Genomic DNA, 18,549 nt, shown 5'->3' with positions numbered 1-18,549 from the left:
AACTATTTTCACCTCCCTGTGACTCGCTACAAGTATCTTATACATCATTATTTCTGGTGCACTGTACTATAGAATTTATGCCATCATTTTAGAATGCTAAAAAGTCTGAGACTCTGCAATCAAGAAGACATTTGTAGGTGGCTTAAGAATCCCTCCAGAAAATTAATATTGTAATAGAGAAATATGTCCAATTAGATTTATTAAATGTGAAATAATTTTAACCCATTCACTAAAAATAATTTATTGAGATTTGAAGCCAAATGAATCTTACTACGCTCGGCACACTAATTTATTCTCCCTCTATGGGTGTCGTGGATACCCACGGAGGGAGAAAGTGTCGTGATTTTGGCGTCGGGATTCAGACCGCCGGGAAATTGACCGCATCCCCCCCCCCCATTTGTGTAGAGGTTAATTTAAAAAAATGCCTTCAATTAGCGTGGCGAAGCCCGTAAGGGGATTTGTTGTGCTAACCATGCTGTCTGAGTCCGGGCAGTCGGTACCCTATACCACATGCACACAAGGATAGGCACCAGTAATAGCATAGCAGTCCCACCAAGTTGCAAGTCCAGAAGGGAAGCTATAGAATACATAAGTGCCTCTGAGGGTTATGCATGTGGTACTTACCTGAAGAGGTGATTTTTCAGGGAACGCTTGAAAATTTGGAGGCTAGTAGAGAGTCTTATTGTGCATTGAAGGGCATTCCATAGAATGTGAGCAGCCTGATGAAAGTCCTGTAATAGTGAATGGGAGCTAGTGATCGGTGCAGAAGAGAGATGCAGATCTTCCGCAGAGTGAAGTGGTCGAGATGGGAGATATTTTATGATAAGTAAAGATATATATGCTGGTGCAGTATGGTTAATCACTTTATATGCGAGTAGAAGTATTTTCTATTGAATATGGTAAGAAAACAGGCAACCAATGGAGGGACTGGCAGAAAATGAGTGTCTTGCTAGGAAGATCAGCCTAGCAGCAGCATTTAAAATGGATTGCAGTGGTGAGAGTCTGTTCTTGGTAAGACCAGTTAGGAGACTATTGCAATATTTAATACGGGATATAATGAGTGCATGGATAAGCGTTTAAGTAGTGTCTTGTGTGAGAGAGCTTCATATTTTGGATATGTTTTTTAGATGCATTTAACATGATTTGGAGACAGATTGAATGTGGGGAACAAAGGACAGTTCAGAGTCAAGGATGACCCCTAGGCAATGAGCTTGAGGGGTAGGGTAGCTTGTTGAGTTGTCAACCGTTATGGAGATATCAGGATGGTAACTGTTCTTGGCTGGTGGGTAATTCGGTTTTGGAAATATTGAGTTTGAGGTGGCGAGAAGACATCCAGGATGAGATGGCAGAGAGGCATTCAGAGACTCTACCCAAAACCACTGATGACAACTCTGGGGTTGATAGATTTGAGTATGGTCCGCAAATGAGTGATACTGACTGTGGTGCTGGTGTGTTTTGAAGCATACCGGGTCTCCTCTACCGTCAATACCCACCCGCTCCACAGTCCCTCCTGCGGCCACTGACAACTTCTGGTCTAGCTGACAGCAGCGCGCTCCTTCAGGCGTCCCGCAATCGGCATTATTTATAAACACTATTTTCTTTACAGGTGCCACTCTTTTTTCATTATACAGTATATTAATGTATATGCATATACAATTTCATATACGCTCTTATCGTTAAATTGTCTTGATTGGCAACAGCTGCTTGTTTTATTGCAGGACCATTTAAATACCAACTATTTCTTGACCGGAACTGTTATACTGGCAGAATGTAAATACCTATCGTCAATATCCCGGCACATACATAATACCGACTTGAAATGCCTAGAGTCAATATATCAACATGATCATAATGCCAAACATGTTAAAATACCAATAGTTATAATGTCGACATGGGAAGCATATTGGTGTATTGCTTTCCCTTGCATGGGCACAGTGCCTCCGCTCATTTATATTTTTCTTCTGTGCCCACTGGGATGGTAAAGTATGAACAATTCAGTTTTTGGGAAAAAATAATACCGAATACAGCTTTTCAGGATTTGTGTCATTATTTTGGTTGTTGGCATTGTGCTTGTTTCTGTGTTTTCTTCGTGTTTTTTACTTGTAGGTATTTTGATTTTGTGTGTCTGTGTGTGTATGTGTATTGGTATATATTGCCATTTGGTTGCGGGGATTCTGGCGATTGGTATTTAGTCTTTCTGCAACTTAACTACATACCCCAGCAATACTTTATAGATACAGAAGTACAACACACTCGCCATTCCTAAGAATGGGGTGCAAACAGCACCCACTTCCCAGGATGTGGTGCATTGGCCTGTGACCACACACTCTAGTAAATACAAACACAGGGGGCCCAGCACTCACTACAACAAACTAACTCACCTTAACATTCAAATCAATTAAATAAATAATGTGGTTTTAGTTCATGAATTGATCAATGCATTTAAGCTTGCAGCCCATCGCCAAGGGACCCCATTTCACTGCAAGTCCTACACTAACAACTGATTTTCATGGCAAACTGGCAACTGTTTGCATATCATAGCTAAAATGAACATGTGTTATTTTCCTGGGTTAAAGCTCAACTGCCATGTCCTTATGGCTTTTGAAGGTGAGACCATCCCAAACACAGCACCTGATTTAGTATTAAAGGGGCAGCTGTCACAGGTTTCAGGTAAATGAGCTTATCTAGGGTGCATGAGAAAGCTATGATCACAGTAACAGAGGTTAATTAAAAATCAACCCAAATATATAGTAGAAGTACATCACACTCGCCATTCCTAAGAATGGGGTACAAACAGCACCCACTTCCCAGGATGGGGTGCATTGGCCTGTGACCACACACTCTAGTAAATACAAACACAGGGGGCCCAGCACTCACTACAACAAACTAACTCACCTTAACATTCCAATAATCAATTAAATAAATAATGGGGTTTTAGTTCATGAATTGATCAATGCATTTAAGCTTACTTTATGTATTTAAAGTGAAGGTGCTCCAAATATTATAAACCAATATAGAACCATTTAAAATTAGCAAATGTACATTCAAGACCCAATAACATAATGTAAACCCTCAATTTTGAATAAGCTGACCCCATATTGGGGGTTGTAAGAAGAAGAAAGACACTTTTTCTTTTGTCACTCTTTAACTTAGTCTACATATAGTAATCAATTAATTATAGTAGGTAAAGTTCCAGTGTAGTTAAGATCTGGGGTGGGGTACCTTAAGACCAACTTGATTTGAGTTGGGTGGGGAGTAATCCCCACCCCATAACTGTGTATTACTAGTATTTAACTACCAGTCCACACTCAAAACTGGGAGCTGCCCTCACGGAGAGGCTTAAATCAAGCTTGTCTTAAGGTACCCCAACCCAGATCTTAACTACCCTGGAAATTTACCTACTATGATTAATTGATTACTATATGTAATCTAAGTTAGAGTGCCCCAAGAAAGAGTCTTTCTTCTTCTTGCAATCATACAATTTACTCTCTAGGGTGCACCTCCACTTCTTGAATGCATATAGAGTACATGTTCACTCTCGCATGATAGACAAATTGTGGATCCAATATATACTGTCTCTTGATTCTTTTTTCTACCTAAACCTGTGCACTGGTCTACCTCCCCCACAACATTTACCCATATTGGGGGTACCTTTTTATATGTAAAAAAATCAAAAGCTCACAGTGCACATTTTCTATTCTTTATATCCCATTCTAATAAACTTTATTTTATGTTCACATTGCACTTTGATTAGTCCTATTAGAGGCATATATTCTCAAATGGGAGATGCATATGTCCAACTGTAAAATAAATTAGACCTTTTCTTGAAGTTAATAATTTTAATATAAACCTAATAAAGAAAATGGTATTCAATTCAATTTGTGGAAGGAAAGTGCATTCAGAAGCGAACTGCTTCTTCTTTTCTCAAAGAATCTAATTTATGCCAATGTACCAGAAATAATCGGGAAAGAATAACAACATGTGCCTGGGGCAATATTATAAAATGTTAGCTGATAAAACGTATCACTCACATCACAGTCCATAAATGCCAACTGTAGACAGAGCTAATATTAATCCTGTATAACATTAATATTATTTTAAATGTGACTACATTTAGAAAATAGACACTTTGCATGGGAAAAACAGCTGCTTTAGCAATGATTAGGGCATTATCAATGAGGTTCAATGATGGACACATTTAAATGAAGATGGAGAAATGTTTTAGGCAGCTGGATCTGTCTGTACAGTCCAGTAAAACTATTGTGACAATGTCATCCATCTCTAGAACAATAAGGAAATGGATGAATAATGTATATTTAGATACAAATGAAGTGAGTAGGCATGAATTGCTTAAATATATTGAAGTCATTAAAGTGTGTTTCTTTTTGTTTGTGTGTGTGTGTGTGATGCCTCCAAAGAAAGGGAGAGCGCCTTTTATCCCAGCCATGTCTAGTTGTTGTTCATTTATATGGCCCCACAAGGGTTCCGCAGCATCTCAAAATATGTAGATGAGCAAAAGAAAAATCAAGAATTTACAGTGAAGTGATTTACAGTACAAATGTAAATTAGGACATGTGGCTGAGATATACAGTTGGGCAAAAAAGTATTTAGTCAGCCACCAATTGTGCAAGTTCTCCCACTTAAAAAGATGAGAGAGGCCTGTAATTTTCATCATAGGTATACCTTTAACTATGAGAGACAAAATGAGGAAAAAAATTCCAGAAAATGACATTGTCTGATTTTTAAAGAATTTATTTGCAAATTATGGTGGAAAATAAGTATTTGGTCAAAAACAAACAAGCAAGATTTCTTGCTCTCACAGACCTGTAACTTCTTCTGTAAGAGGCTCCTCTGTCCTCCACTCGTTACCTGTATTAATGACACCTGTTTGAACTCTTTATCTATATAAAAGACACCTGTCCAACACTTCAAACAGTCACACTCCAAACTCCACTATGGCCAAGAGCAAAGAGCTGTCAAAGGACACCAGAAACAAAATTGTAGACCTGCACCAGGCTGGGAAGACTGAATCTGCAATAGGTAAGCAGCTTGGTGTGAAGAAATCAACTGTGGGAGCAATTATTAGGAAATGGAAGGCATACAAGACCACTGATAGTCTCCCTCGATCTGGGGCTCCCCGCAAGATTTCACCCCGTGGGGTCAAAATGATCACAAGAACGGTGATCAAAAATCCCAGAACCACACGGGGGGACCTAGTGAATGACCTGCTGAGAGCTGGGACCAAAGTAACAAAGGCTACCATCAGTAACACACTACGCCGCCAGGGACTCAAATCCTGCAGTGCCAGACGTGTCCCCCTGCTAAAGGCAGTACATGTGCAGGCCCGTCTGAAGTTTGCTAGAGAGCATTTGGATGATCCAGAAGAGGATTGGGAGAATGTCATATGGTCAGATGAAACCAAAATAGAACTTTTTGGTAACAACTCTACTCGTCGTGTTTGGAGGAGAAAGAATGCTGAGTTGCATCCAAAGAACACCATACCTACTGTAAAGCATGGGGGTGGAAACATCATGCTTTGAGGCTGTTTTTCTGCAAAGGGACCAGGACGACTGCTCCGTGTAAAGGAAAGAATGAATGGGGCCATGTATCGTCAGATTTTGAGTGAAAACCTCCTTCCATCAGCAAGGGCATTGAAGATGAAACGTGGCTGGGTCTTTCAGCATGACAACGATCCCAAACACACTGCCCGGGTAACAAAGGAGTGGCTTCGTAAGAAGCATTTCAAGGTCCTGGAGTGGCCGAGCCAGTCTCCAGATCTCAACCCCATAGAAAATCTTTGGAGGGAGATGAAAGTCCGTGTTGCCCAGCGACAGCCCCAAAACATCACTGCTCTAGAGGAGATCTGCATGGAGGAATGGGCCAAAATACCAGCAACAGTTTGTGAAAACCTTGTGAAGACTTACAGAAAACGTTTGACCTCTGTCATTGCCAACAAAGGGTATATAACAAAGTACTGAGATGAACTTTTGTTATTGACCAAATACTTATTTTCCACCATAATTTGCAAATAAATTCTTAAAAAATCAGACAATGTCATTTTCTGGATTTTTTTTCCTCATTTTGTCTCTCATAGTTGAGGTATACCTATGATGAAAATTACAGGCCTCTCTCATCTTTTTAAGTGGGAGAACTTGCACAATTGGTGGCTGACTAAATACTTTTTTGCCCCACTGTATTCTAAGAAGAGCACATGAGGAGAGAAAGCACTGCTCATTAGAGCTTACATTCTAAAGGTAAGGTATAGCCGGGATAGAAGCAAACATAAACCTAGGGTTAGGAGGAGAAAGGAATGCGCTTCAAAATCAAGCCAGCAACATCAATCAAGCTTCATATCTGCCTATACCAGTTGCTCCGCAACATGAGATGTTTCTGCTGATATATTCAGGACTCCAATCAGGAGTCGCTAGGTGGCCAATAGCGGTATTCGGGAGGAGGCGCCACCGGATATAAACAAACATCCCCAGCTTCTCCTCCTGTCAGTCCGTACTGGCTCGGGTACTCAGTTTCTTTTTTTAAGTCTTACCTGGATGCCTTCATGGACTGAAGCGGACCGATCTACGCTGGAGGACAATGGTGAGTATAATTTTCTTTCATAGGTACCCCTTGATTTCTTCTGGACCAGCTGTTGTAAGTAGGTATACCTACTTATGGGGTCAAGGTAGGTAAGTATATGTATGAAAGGGCTCCGTGTGTAATAAAGTTTTATTCTTCTGTTGTGTTTGTGTTTTTATTTAAGTATTGGTTCTGCTGTGGAACAAAGAGTCCCAGCAAGCTCATTAATGAACCGCATGCTGAGACTTGTGGTTCTCCAAGTCCCAGTATGTGTTCCAGGCTTGCTGGGACTCATAGCAGCATGATACCCACAACCCAGGGATACCAGGGACAGCCCCAGGCTTTGGCCTTGGCAGGTAAGTTCTGGAGGGGGGACCCCTTCATTGGGGGGGGGGGGGGCACCACTTCCCCAGGGTGACCAGTCGGGTCCCCTGGCTGTGACATTACCCGGCTGGCTGGTTAGGCCTGGTGCTGTTTTTTAAAATACGGGGGGGACCCCTATTCATTTTGTCCGCCGTATATTTGGAACCAGGATTGGCCCTTATGCCTGATGCTGGTTTTGAAAAAATATATATATATATGTTGCAAGTGGAGGTTCAAGTTGGGTGCACACCTCTAGCAGACCCAAAAGATATCCTACTGGTACAACAATCGCTTAAAACATATAATTTTTATTATTTCTTTCCTTAAAAAAGGGGAAAACTACTGACCCCTTGTATCTTACAAACATACATATATTGGTGAAAAAAGAAGAAGAAAAAGTGCAAAAAGATTAAAAATGATGTGGGGATTGTAATTTCAAAAATGTATCTGGTTGTTCGTCTCCTCCTATATTGGATTAATGCATGTTGATAATAATATCCTACATTGGACTCATTTTTCTATTATGTCAATAAAGAAATATAGCATATTATTGTTATGTTTTATTTTTATTTATTATATTATTAAAATTGAGAGCTAAGGATGTTTTTCAGTGTCATCTAAATCTTTCACATTCGCCGTTATAATGAGGTTAGTCACAGTCTTAATATCCTTTTTTGTTCTTCACTATTATTCTCCTCTGTGTGTCTGTAGACAGCCTGCCGCTAGAGCCTAGCTTGTCTATCCCACTATTAGGGCTTTGTAATCACCTCCTGTGATGATTGTACTGTGTTGTACAATAAGTTGTTACATAGTAGTATGAATTAAACTGTGTAACATGTTCGGCTTTTCTTTATTGATAATAGATACCTATTGATATCTATTATCAATAAAGAAAAGCCGAACATGTTACACAGTTTAATTCATACTACTATGTAACAACTTATTGTACAACACAGTACAATCATCACAGGAGGTGATTACAAAGCCCTAATAGTGGGATAGACAAGCTAGGCTCTAGCGGCAGGCTGTCTACAGACACACAGAGGAGAATAATAGTGAAGAACAAAAAAGGATATTAAGACTGTGACTAACCTCATTATAACGGCGAATGTGAAAGATTTAGATGACACTGAAAAACATCCTTAGCTCTCAATTTTAATAATATAATAAATAAAAATAAAACATAACAATAATATGCTATATTTCTTTATTGACATAATAGAAAAATGAGTCCAATGTAGGATATTATTATCAACATGCATTAATCCAATATAGGAGGAGACGAACAACCAGATACATTTTTGAAATTACAATCCCCACATCATTTTTAATCTTTTTGCACTTTTTCTTCTTCTTTTTTCACCAATATATGTATGTTTGTAAGATACAAGGGGTCAGTAGTTTTCCCCTTTTTTAAGGAAAGAAATAATAAAAATTATATGTTTTAAGCGATTGTTGTACCAGTAGGATATCTTTTGGGTCTGCTAGAGGTGTGCACCCAACTTGAACCTCCACTTGCATCTTTGTACCTCTTCAAGCTCATATTTGACAGGAGGGGGGTAGCACCCAATATATAATAAGACACAACCAACCTGATTTTCAGGTAAAGGGTGTCCATATTTATATATAGACAGGATACAAAAATTAATAATGAAAGAACAATAAACAACATATGAAATAACAAATTATGTTGTGAAACATGACGCAGACATATAAAAAATCTCTTTAAAAAATTCCTGTGCGGAATCAACCCCCTATCTTTTGAGCATATATATATATGTTCCCTGATTTTTTTTTTTTTTAAACCAGGACCGGCTCTTTGAGCCTGGGGCTTGTTACAGCATATCCGGCTTGTTGTTGACAATGCCTCTCCTAAAATGCTTGGGAGCGCCTGTTTTTTCTCGGACACTCCCAGCTGTTTTTTGGCATACCAAGCATTTTTCTTGGTACTCTCATGAAATGGCCGGTTACCACCCCAGTTCCATTCTTCCTGTCAATCACCCTGCATATAAAGTAAAAGTAGCGGAACTTAATTGCTGGAAGGCGTCATACATGCACATTGCGACCTATACTCATGTGCATTTCATCGCTATTCGTCCACTGTGCTAATTTCCAGCCATGTGATTTAGGTCTGAATCAATCACAATGTCTACAATTATGATACCCTGCCTTAGCAGCAAAGGCATGGGGAGTGTAAACTGTCATGTAACCTTGCACACATAAAGAACTTTAAAAAACACAATTAAATTTTAAAAGAAAAAAAAAAATTGGATATTTTTTTTAGAAAGGAAAACACACTTCTGTATTGATTTACAAACATTTATGCTGCTTTTATGTTTTATTCAAAATATTAATGATCAAAATGCAGCACATGACCCAGAGAATTAAACACCATACAATGATTTAGTGACAACCTGCAGAACACTGGTAACTGATGAACACACAAACAGCACAATCTTGGTTGTTTAGTAAAAGCCAGGACTCAAACCTGTGCTGCCCAGCATCCTCCGGTTGCTAGGCAGGAAACTCAGCGATGTAAGTGACATGCCAGGACGGTGGCAGTAACCGTAGGAGTTTGTGGCTGCCCTGTCGCATCCGCATAGGTCTGTGCACCCATGGGCCTGGATCCTAACAGCACCTCCCCCCGAGAAGGGGTTAAAGAACCCCTAAATCTCTGAGGGAATTGTTTTAAAGGGCTTTCTTAAGCCTCGGTGCATGTAAGTCTTCATCTTTGACCAAAGACAACTCCTCTGGCCCATAACTTTTCCAATGATCCAGGAATCCGAGCTGGCTTCAAGAGAATTTAGAGTCTTATGGTGTGTACACACGGTAGATGTGCCTTAAGATCCTATCCACGATCTGATCAGATAGGATCGTGGATAGGATCTTAAGGCACATCCGATTTGCATCCTATCTTGACTATATAGTGCAGATCTGCACTATATAGACAAGGCAGCAAAGACTTTCTGGCTTCCGATACGTGAACGCGCATCGGGATCGCAAGGGTTAAAACCCTTGCGATCTGCATCCGATTCAGATCCGATGCCGATCCGATATTGACTATAAAGTCAACATCGGAAAGGAAATCGGACCGTGTGTACACAGCATAAAACTCTCTCCAATCCCTGCTGCCCAAGAACCCAAAGTGGTGTCTGCACTTTTTACTAATCTCTGATGATATCTCTTTGAAAAAAATAAAGATTTCAAAATTGAGCAGTGAAAGGTATTTGCTATCTATAGAGACCTGGGCAACTCAAGATTAAAGGCAACAAGATTAACCTGTTTAATCATTTTGAATGGCCCAATAAATCTAGACCCGGATCTGGCCGATGGTTGTTGCAGCTTAATATTGCGGGTAGAAAATCAAACCAAATCAAAATAAAAAAGGAGATAATTCCCACACTATAAAAATTCAAAATTGGTTGGTTTTTCTCTTTCTCCTTTTCATTTTTTTTGTTTGTTTGGTTGTTTTTCTTTCTTCTTCCTTTGGCGTCTCACAACCCATAGGGTTATAGACACCTTGGCATAAGTTATATGCAATACACTATATACACCTGGGGTAGCCAACCCTAGTCCTCGAGAGTTACCAACAGTGCATGTTTTGCAGGTCTCCTCACAGAATCACAAATGAGCTAATTAGCTCCATCTGTGTATCTTTTAAAATGTGTCAATGATTAATGAGTGCAGCTGTGCAGCAGCTAGGTTGTCTAGAAAATGTGAACTGTTGGTAGCTCTCGAGGGCTAGGGTTGGCTACCACTGATGTACACATAGAAAATAAGATATGTAATGCACCAGAAGGTAACCAAGATAATAACAAGACAATATATACTGCTGAAATATAACAATATAAGAGAGACGGCTCATATCATGAAGGGAGAAAGCCACTTGATAGGATGGGAAGATGGAGAAAAGTAGGGTACAATAAATCCTCGGGTTGGGGGGGGGGGAGGAGGTTTGGTATCTTTGAATACAGATATGAGGACCAAGTAATAATGGAGAGAGATACATCGCAAGTAGTGTAAAGATATATAGAACCTAATATTCGGGATCGGGAAAGGGAATATAGAGAGTTCTTGGAGCTAAAATAAGAAATATAAGGCATGGACGCTTGGTGTATCTACACCCACCCCACAACCTTTGTTCTGATTTACTGTACTTTTAAGTATTCCCTACATTAATGGCAATGACCCAAAATAGAGGGTCACTTTGTTTTTTCTCTTTAAGGGATTTTTTTGTCTTTTTTCCCCCTTTTTTTGTTTTCTTTCCCTTTCCCTCCAGGGGAGATTTTAAAGCTTAACGATATAAATAAGGAAGTACACCCACTATTCAGTAGGGAGCAAATATGGAGAGTGCACCCTAAATGTTACAAGTCTTTTCATTGAACGTTAAGGGGTTAAACTCCCCGAATAAATGAAGAATGGCACTGTCCACCTTCCACAAGCACAAAGCAGATATAGTAATGCTACAGGAGACACACTTCCACTCTAGACACAGAAGAGGTACTGACAATTTCTGGGTGCTGACAGGATTCGCTCTTTTCCTTAAGCTCTTGGTTTTACCCAAAAAGGAAAAAGAGAGAAAATACACAATGGTGCAGAACAGTATAAAACACTGGAGTAGTTAATTGATTTTATCCAGGGTATGGTAAAAGCTGGACTCGTACCCGTTAAGATGGTCTACTTTTTTAGGGTAGACAGATCACACATTCTTAAGGGGCGGTGACGTTACCGGGGGGATTCCAGTGCTTTATCCAGATGATATATGCAAAAAGAAGATACACTAAATAGTGCAGCACAGTTTTGAACACCAAGTAACCTTTTTCCAGGATAATGTTAAGACTGGACTCGTACCCTTTAAGGTGGTCTACTTTCTCAGGGTAGACATATCAAGCATCCTTAATGGGCGGCAATAACACCGTGGAGGCTCAAAGTAGGTCCAATCAGTATATAAAAGAAAAAAACTGGTATAGTATAATACCGTTTTTTTATTGCACATAAAACATAACATTCAGAGTATAGCACAGCAGACTCTCACCGAGTGTGTTGGTCCACAACACAAGTGCAGACAACAAGGCAGATATAACAAAGTCCAGGCTTCCCTGAAAGCTCACTCGATGCAGGTCTGTAGTGGTCCACTCGAATTCCTCCTCACCAACGCGTTTCAAGACCAGTAGGTCTCTTTTTCAAGGCATGAGGAGGTAGAACAAATATCCCTATATTTATACCCCTAATAGGGGTGGTCCTAATTCCAGACATGGGTTCACCTAACCGGCTAAACACAACATTACACACAGAGAATCCAGTCCGTGTTTTAAGGAGCCCAAAAGTAAGACAGCTGTTTTCTATTTACTCCGTTTACCGGCTCCCGCCGGAAACGGAAGTGACGTGTCTTTCCTCCCCGCGGTCCGTCTCCTTAGATGTCTGTAAATGCTTCTTTTGTAGTTCCGCATTATTTCTCATCTCCCGCCGGAACCGGAAGTGACGTTTTGCGTGTCACGGACCCGGACTTCCGTTTTTTGCGTTCCAAAGGCACGGATTGTTTGCGTTCCAGACGGCAAACCTTTTGCTCATTGGTTGGGGAATCATTATCGGATCTGGATGGCTCCATTCATTATGTACATAGAATAGGGAATAGATATAAACGATATTAAAGCATTTTCTTATAAAATACATTTTAAAATCAATACTTTATTTCTAATACTTAAAATACGCTTATACCAAATATCTAAAATCATTTGTTTAAAAAGAAAGGTTAAAAAAGACAACTATATAAAATCATATAAAAGCAGGGGTAAACTCTCACATAAACCATTTAAGTTCGAAATCTTTGTTCAACCCTCCTGGGGCCAGAGTTTGGTGGTGGAAGATCATGGACATCTCGCTTTTTGCAAGATTGGTTGCCAGATCCCCTCCCCTGCTATTGGTTGTAATTTTCTTTAAAATATAAAAATTCTTTATACATCCTGGATTGCATTGGTGATGTGCCTTAAAGTGCATAGGTAGTGCATGAGTTTCCAGCCCTTTACGGATGTTGCGTAAATGTTCGCTCATCCTAACATGCCGACCCTTCAAAGTTAGGATGAGCAAACATTTATGCAACATCCGTAAAGGACTGGAAACTCATGCACTACCTATGCACTTTAAGGCACATCACCAATGCAATCCAGGATGTATAAAGAATTTTAATATTTTAAAGAAAATTACAACCAATAGCAGGGGAGGGGATCTGGCAACCAATCTTGCAAAAAGCAAGATGTCCATGATCTTTCACCACCAAACTCTGGCCCCAGGAGGGTTGAACAAAGATTTCAAACTTAAATGGTTTATGTGAGAGTTTACCCCTGCTTTTATATGATTTTATATAGTTGTCTTTTTTAACCTTTCTTTTTAAACAAATGATTTTAGATATTTGGTATAAGCGTCTTTTAAGTATTATAAATAAAGTATTGATTTTAAAATGTATTTTATAAGAAAATGCTTTAATATCGTTTATATCTATTCCCTATTCTATGTACATAATGAATGGAGCCATCCAGATCCGATAATGATTCCTCAACCAATGAGCAAAAGGTTTGCCGTCTGGAACGCAAACAATCCGTGCCTTTGGAACGCAAAAACCGGAAGTCCGGGTCCGTGACACGCAAAAGGTCACTTCCGGTTCCGGCGGGAGATGAGAAATAATGCGGAACTACAAAAGAAGCATTTACAGACATCTAAGGAGACGGACCGCGGGGAGGAAAGACACGTCACTTCCGTTTCCGGCGGGAGCCGGTAAACGGAGTAAATAAAAAACAGCTGTCTTACTTTTGGGCTCCTTAAAACACGGACTGGATTCTCTATGTATAATGTTGTGTTTAGCCGGTTAGGTGAACCCATGTCTGGAATTAGGACCACCCCTATTAGGGGTATAAATATAGGGATATTTGTTCTACCTCCTCATGCCTTGAAAAAGAGACCTACTGGTCTTGAAACGCGTTGGTGAGGAGGAATTTGAGTGGACCACTACAGACCTGCATCGAGTGAGCTTTCAGGGACGCCTGGACTTTGTTATATCTGCCTTGTTGTCTGCACTTGTGTTGTGGACCAACACACTCGGTGAGAGTCTGCTGTGCTATACTCTGAATGTTATGTTTTATGTGCAATAAAAAAACGGTATTATACTATACCAGTTTTTTCTTTTATATACTGATTGGACCTACTTTGAGCCTCCACGGTGTTATTGCCGCCCATTAAGGATGCTTGATATGTCCACCCTGAGAAAGTAGACCACCTTAAAGGGTACGAGTCCAGTCTTAACATTATCCTGGAAAAAGGTTACTTGGTGTTCAAAACTGTGCTGCACTATTTTGTGTATCTTCTTTTTGCATATATCATCTGGATAAAGCACTGGAATCCCCCCGGTGACGTCACCGCTCCTTAAGAATGTGTGATCTGTCTACCCTAAAAAAGTAGACCATCTTAACGGGTACGAGTCCAGCTTTTACCATACCCTGGATAAAATCAATTAACTACTCCAGTGTTTTATACTGTTCTGCACCATTGTGTATTTTCTCTTTTTCCTTTTAGGGTAAAACCAAGAGCTTAAGGAAAAGAGCGAATCCTGTCAGCGCCCAGAAATTGTCAGTACCTCTTCTGTGTATATTGTCTCCGTATGATTGGTGTTTTCATACCACTGTACAATCTCATAGGCTGCGACAAGCGCAGAGGTTTCCTTCAAATTCGTTTTTGTTACTAGTTCATACACTTCCACTCTAGTGCCCCACCTTTATTACGAGATCAGAGATACACCAATGGATATTTTGCAAATTACCCCTTTATAAAAGAAATGGAGCAGCCATATTATTCCAGGCAGCGATCAACTTTGAACTTCATATGTCTTTGAGGGACAAGGGAGGCCGCTGCCTGATTTTGGTTGGACAGATTGATGACAAATGGGTAATTCTGGTGTCGGTTTACGCTCCAAATACTGGCCAGGTGTCCTTTATTAGCAAACCATATATAAAGATACAAGGCATAAGAAAAGGAGCACTCATCATGATAGGAGACTTTAATCTGGTAGTGGACCCAAGCATCGATAGATCGAAGAACTCCAGCCCGGTTCTGAAGGCCCCAAATAGGGCGTTCAGTACACTAATGGCGGAACTTGACCTTTTCGACGCTTGGAGAGTGACGTATCCAACCAGGCGAGAATATACATACTACTCTCCGGTCCATAATGCATACTCACGTATTGACTTGGAGCTAGTAGATAAGTGGTCTTTACAACAGTCACAGTCCATAGATATATTACCTATAACATGGTCAGACCACGCCCCCCTCCTATGGTCATGGGATATTGTTAAGATACAGAAATCAAGGCAACCATGGAGGCTATCCCCACATCTGTTGTTAGAAAACCCTGTCACTAAGGGCCTTATTCTGATCGGTGCGGATATTCCCGAATTCTTGCGGTGCGGTCCGTACGCCACGCTGTGCGGCGGCGTGCGGGCATCGTCCGTAGAAACGCCCACGTGTCCTCCGCATTCGGACGGACTCACTCTTTAAGAACAGGGCGTGTGTACGGACGACATACAAACCGTGCGTGTGCGGGGGAAACGTACAGATTCTTGCACGGTCTTCCCGCACAAGCACGGTCTTACCGCGTGAGAACGTACGGAAAGCTGTCCGTACACCCCGATGCGGAGTATTTACGCACAATCCAACACTTTTGTACTGAGTACACACAGCGATCACATGACCCACTTAGGCTATTAGGCAACCTCCTGAAAAAGGGATTGTTAGCAATTTCAATCAATTAAATGCTCATCTATACTGACCCACATTCCTACTACATTCATGACACACATTAACCCTTACAGCATGTGACCCTAACATACATCTAGATACACTATGTACATTTTGCTTATTTTAAACATTTTAAACAACTTACACATATACTTTAGCATGTTAGAAAAAAAACACTGCCAACTTTCAACTTTAAAGAACAATTTATTCATACAGAACGGTAAAAAAAATAACTTCAAATTTCCCCATCAATTATTTCGTCCATTAGGACCAACATTTCCCTCATCAGGCCTGTGACTCTAAGGAGGGCCCCACGGCGACCCTCCTCTGCTTGGGCAGGCTCATCTGTGGAGGAAATTAAAAATGAAAAATGACTAATGATATTCATGCATACATTTAACATAGTCAAACCTATATTTTAAACATGCATTCTGAGAGGTGTGTGTGTGTATATATATATATATATATATTTATATATATATATATATATATCTCTATATATAACTATATATATATATATATATACACACACATATCTACCTATATATATGAGACATACGCCTATACATACATGCATACATACTACATGGAAAGCCTGATTTTGGCCCTCTACCCTTTACTCTGTAGAACACCTCACAGTCATACTGCTCCTTCTCAATCCAAACCCACCCATGACTAAGCTCTGAGAAGCATGCCACGCGCTGCACCAATCACAATTCGGCAAACAAAGTTCAGTGTCTGTTATATGATGGAGCCTGGCAGGGGAGTTACACAACTCTCAGGAATGCTCAGTACATTTGTGCAATCAAGCATGGCTTGCCTGCTGATGGTCTGCTCCAGAAATCATTGTCAGAATGCCAGTTAGGGGAAGCTGCAGCACTAACCCACTCCCATGCTCAAAAGCATTACTAAGACCAAATACACACACAATTATGGTGAAAAACATACATGCAGACCGCAGGGGGTGGTTAGCTAGAGGAGGGCCCAGGGGCACGCACCACTTGTTACTCCAGTCTAAGCCACACCTGGCCATACTCCATTTATGCCATACTGAATCTAGTTTACAAAGATCATTCACCAGTAAACTCTACTCACCTATATGAGCCTACAGATTGTATGCAACCAGCAGGGACATGTAACCCTTACATGAGCAAGTCATCACTTTCTTCCTGGATACAGATTAACTACACAGGTTCAGTGGCACTTCAATTCGACCTGAAAGCCATCCGCACAACCTGTGTCATTAATATGTGTCCAGGATGAAAGGGATGGTTTGGGCACCCTATCTAACCCCAAAGTGTGTCTGTTGCTACCCAATTTGTTGTTTGCCTTTATAGTATTTTCAAACACATTTGAATCAACAGTGCTACATATCAAATAGTGGATGACAAAAGGAAGAACGAATCTTTATGTATACATACCACTTTCGGCCGCCTGCTCCACCACACAGGCCTCCTCATCCTCCCCCTCTTCCTGGGCCTCCTCGGCCGCCACGACCTCCTCCTCGGCTGCCACCTCTGCCTCCACTGGCCACTCAGCCTCCTCCACTCCTTCACTTTCCTCTGCCACCCCTTCCTCATTCTCTTCCTCCTCGGCCATCGCTGGCTCCGCCTCCTCCTGGGCCTGGGGCGCCTCTGCCTCCTCCTGTGCCTGGCCTGCCTCTGCCTCCTCCCGGGCCTGCCTTGCTCGTGCACGTGCTGTGTTTGGGAAAAATCAAAAAAGTGCCAATTAGTGGTAATTTGTATTAAGCCTTATCAACCTATAAATGCAAAGGTTAGAGGTACTGATACTTGTACATGCAAACAGCTCCTCAGTGGCCTTTACAAAACACAGCCTGTAACATGGCAGGTATGCTGTGACATTTGGGCCATTGTAAGCATCACAAGCATTAATCCTCCCCAATAACATATTTTATGACCATTACAGGGTGTCAATCAGGAAGTAGCACTCATATATTGTATGCCATGTTTAACTCATGATCAGGCTGCTGACCTTAGTGGATTAAATAATGTCAGGTAAGCAATCATGTACAAATCCACATTTACTGTTGAAATACTCACATCTAGCAATGCTGGCCCTTATGCTTTGAAGCCTCTCTGGCTCCCTGCGCCGGAGGTCGGACCACCGCCGCTCAAGCTGAGCGATGGTCCGCCGCACATGGGTGCGGGCGTATATCCGCCGGCGGGCCACCGCATAGGCAGAGCGTTTCTGCCTATTCGTTATGAATGGGCCCGCACGACCCAGCCTGGTCTCCATAACGGAGACCAGTGTCTTCAGCTCGGCTGCAGAAAAGGGTGCTGCTCTGCCATAAGCCACCATCTTAGCAATGGCACAAATCAAACAATCATGTGCTGTCATTGGTTGATCAGAGTGATATTTGGTATTAACTTTATTGTTCATTTGTACACTAACAGCGTGTATGCGCCCGAACAGACGGCTAACCCATTGCATCGCACACCCATCCTAAACAGTGTAAAATAAGATGGAAACACATTATATCTAATCTATAACATTCACCAAACATGGGTATAAGCAACTGGTGAAATAGTGTGCTTCTCTAGACACTTACACCTAACTCCACATGCTGCCATGTGTACACTTACCTTCTACTGGCCCCTACTACAGAGGTGGAATGAAAAGTAGCTAGCATCTAACCTGAATGTGGAGTGCTTTCACATGTGATTTGGATGCTAGCACTGATTACTTGTGGCTAAGTGGTGGACTGGATTGACATATGGAATGAGTAGTGTCAGTTGTACTACATAGCAAACAAGTGCACAGTACAGAAGTACATTCAAATATACATTGCATGTCTGACCTCAGTTGTAT

General features: G+C 41.0%; 1 long non-coding RNA gene across 1 annotated transcript; it reads right to left on the bottom strand.

Annotated features, from left to right (window-relative positions):
* Positions 1 to 15,955: 15,955 nt before the first annotated feature.
* On the bottom strand, positions 15,956 to 17,894 carry LOC146005752 (uncharacterized). Its single transcript, XR_014444053.1, has 2 exons — positions 17,142 to 17,894; positions 15,956 to 16,065 (listed from the first exon to the last, which is right to left on the bottom strand). It is a non-coding gene; the product is annotated as an uncharacterized LOC146005752 (long non-coding RNA).
* Positions 17,895 to 18,549: the final 655 nt, after the last annotated feature.

This window comes from Crinia signifera, chromosome 5, assembly GCF_055691185.1.
Source record: "Crinia signifera chromosome 5, ASM5569118v1, whole genome shotgun sequence".
NCBI lineage: Eukaryota > Metazoa > Chordata > Amphibia > Anura > Myobatrachidae > Crinia > Crinia signifera.
This window is presented reverse-complemented; position numbering and strand designations above follow the sequence as displayed.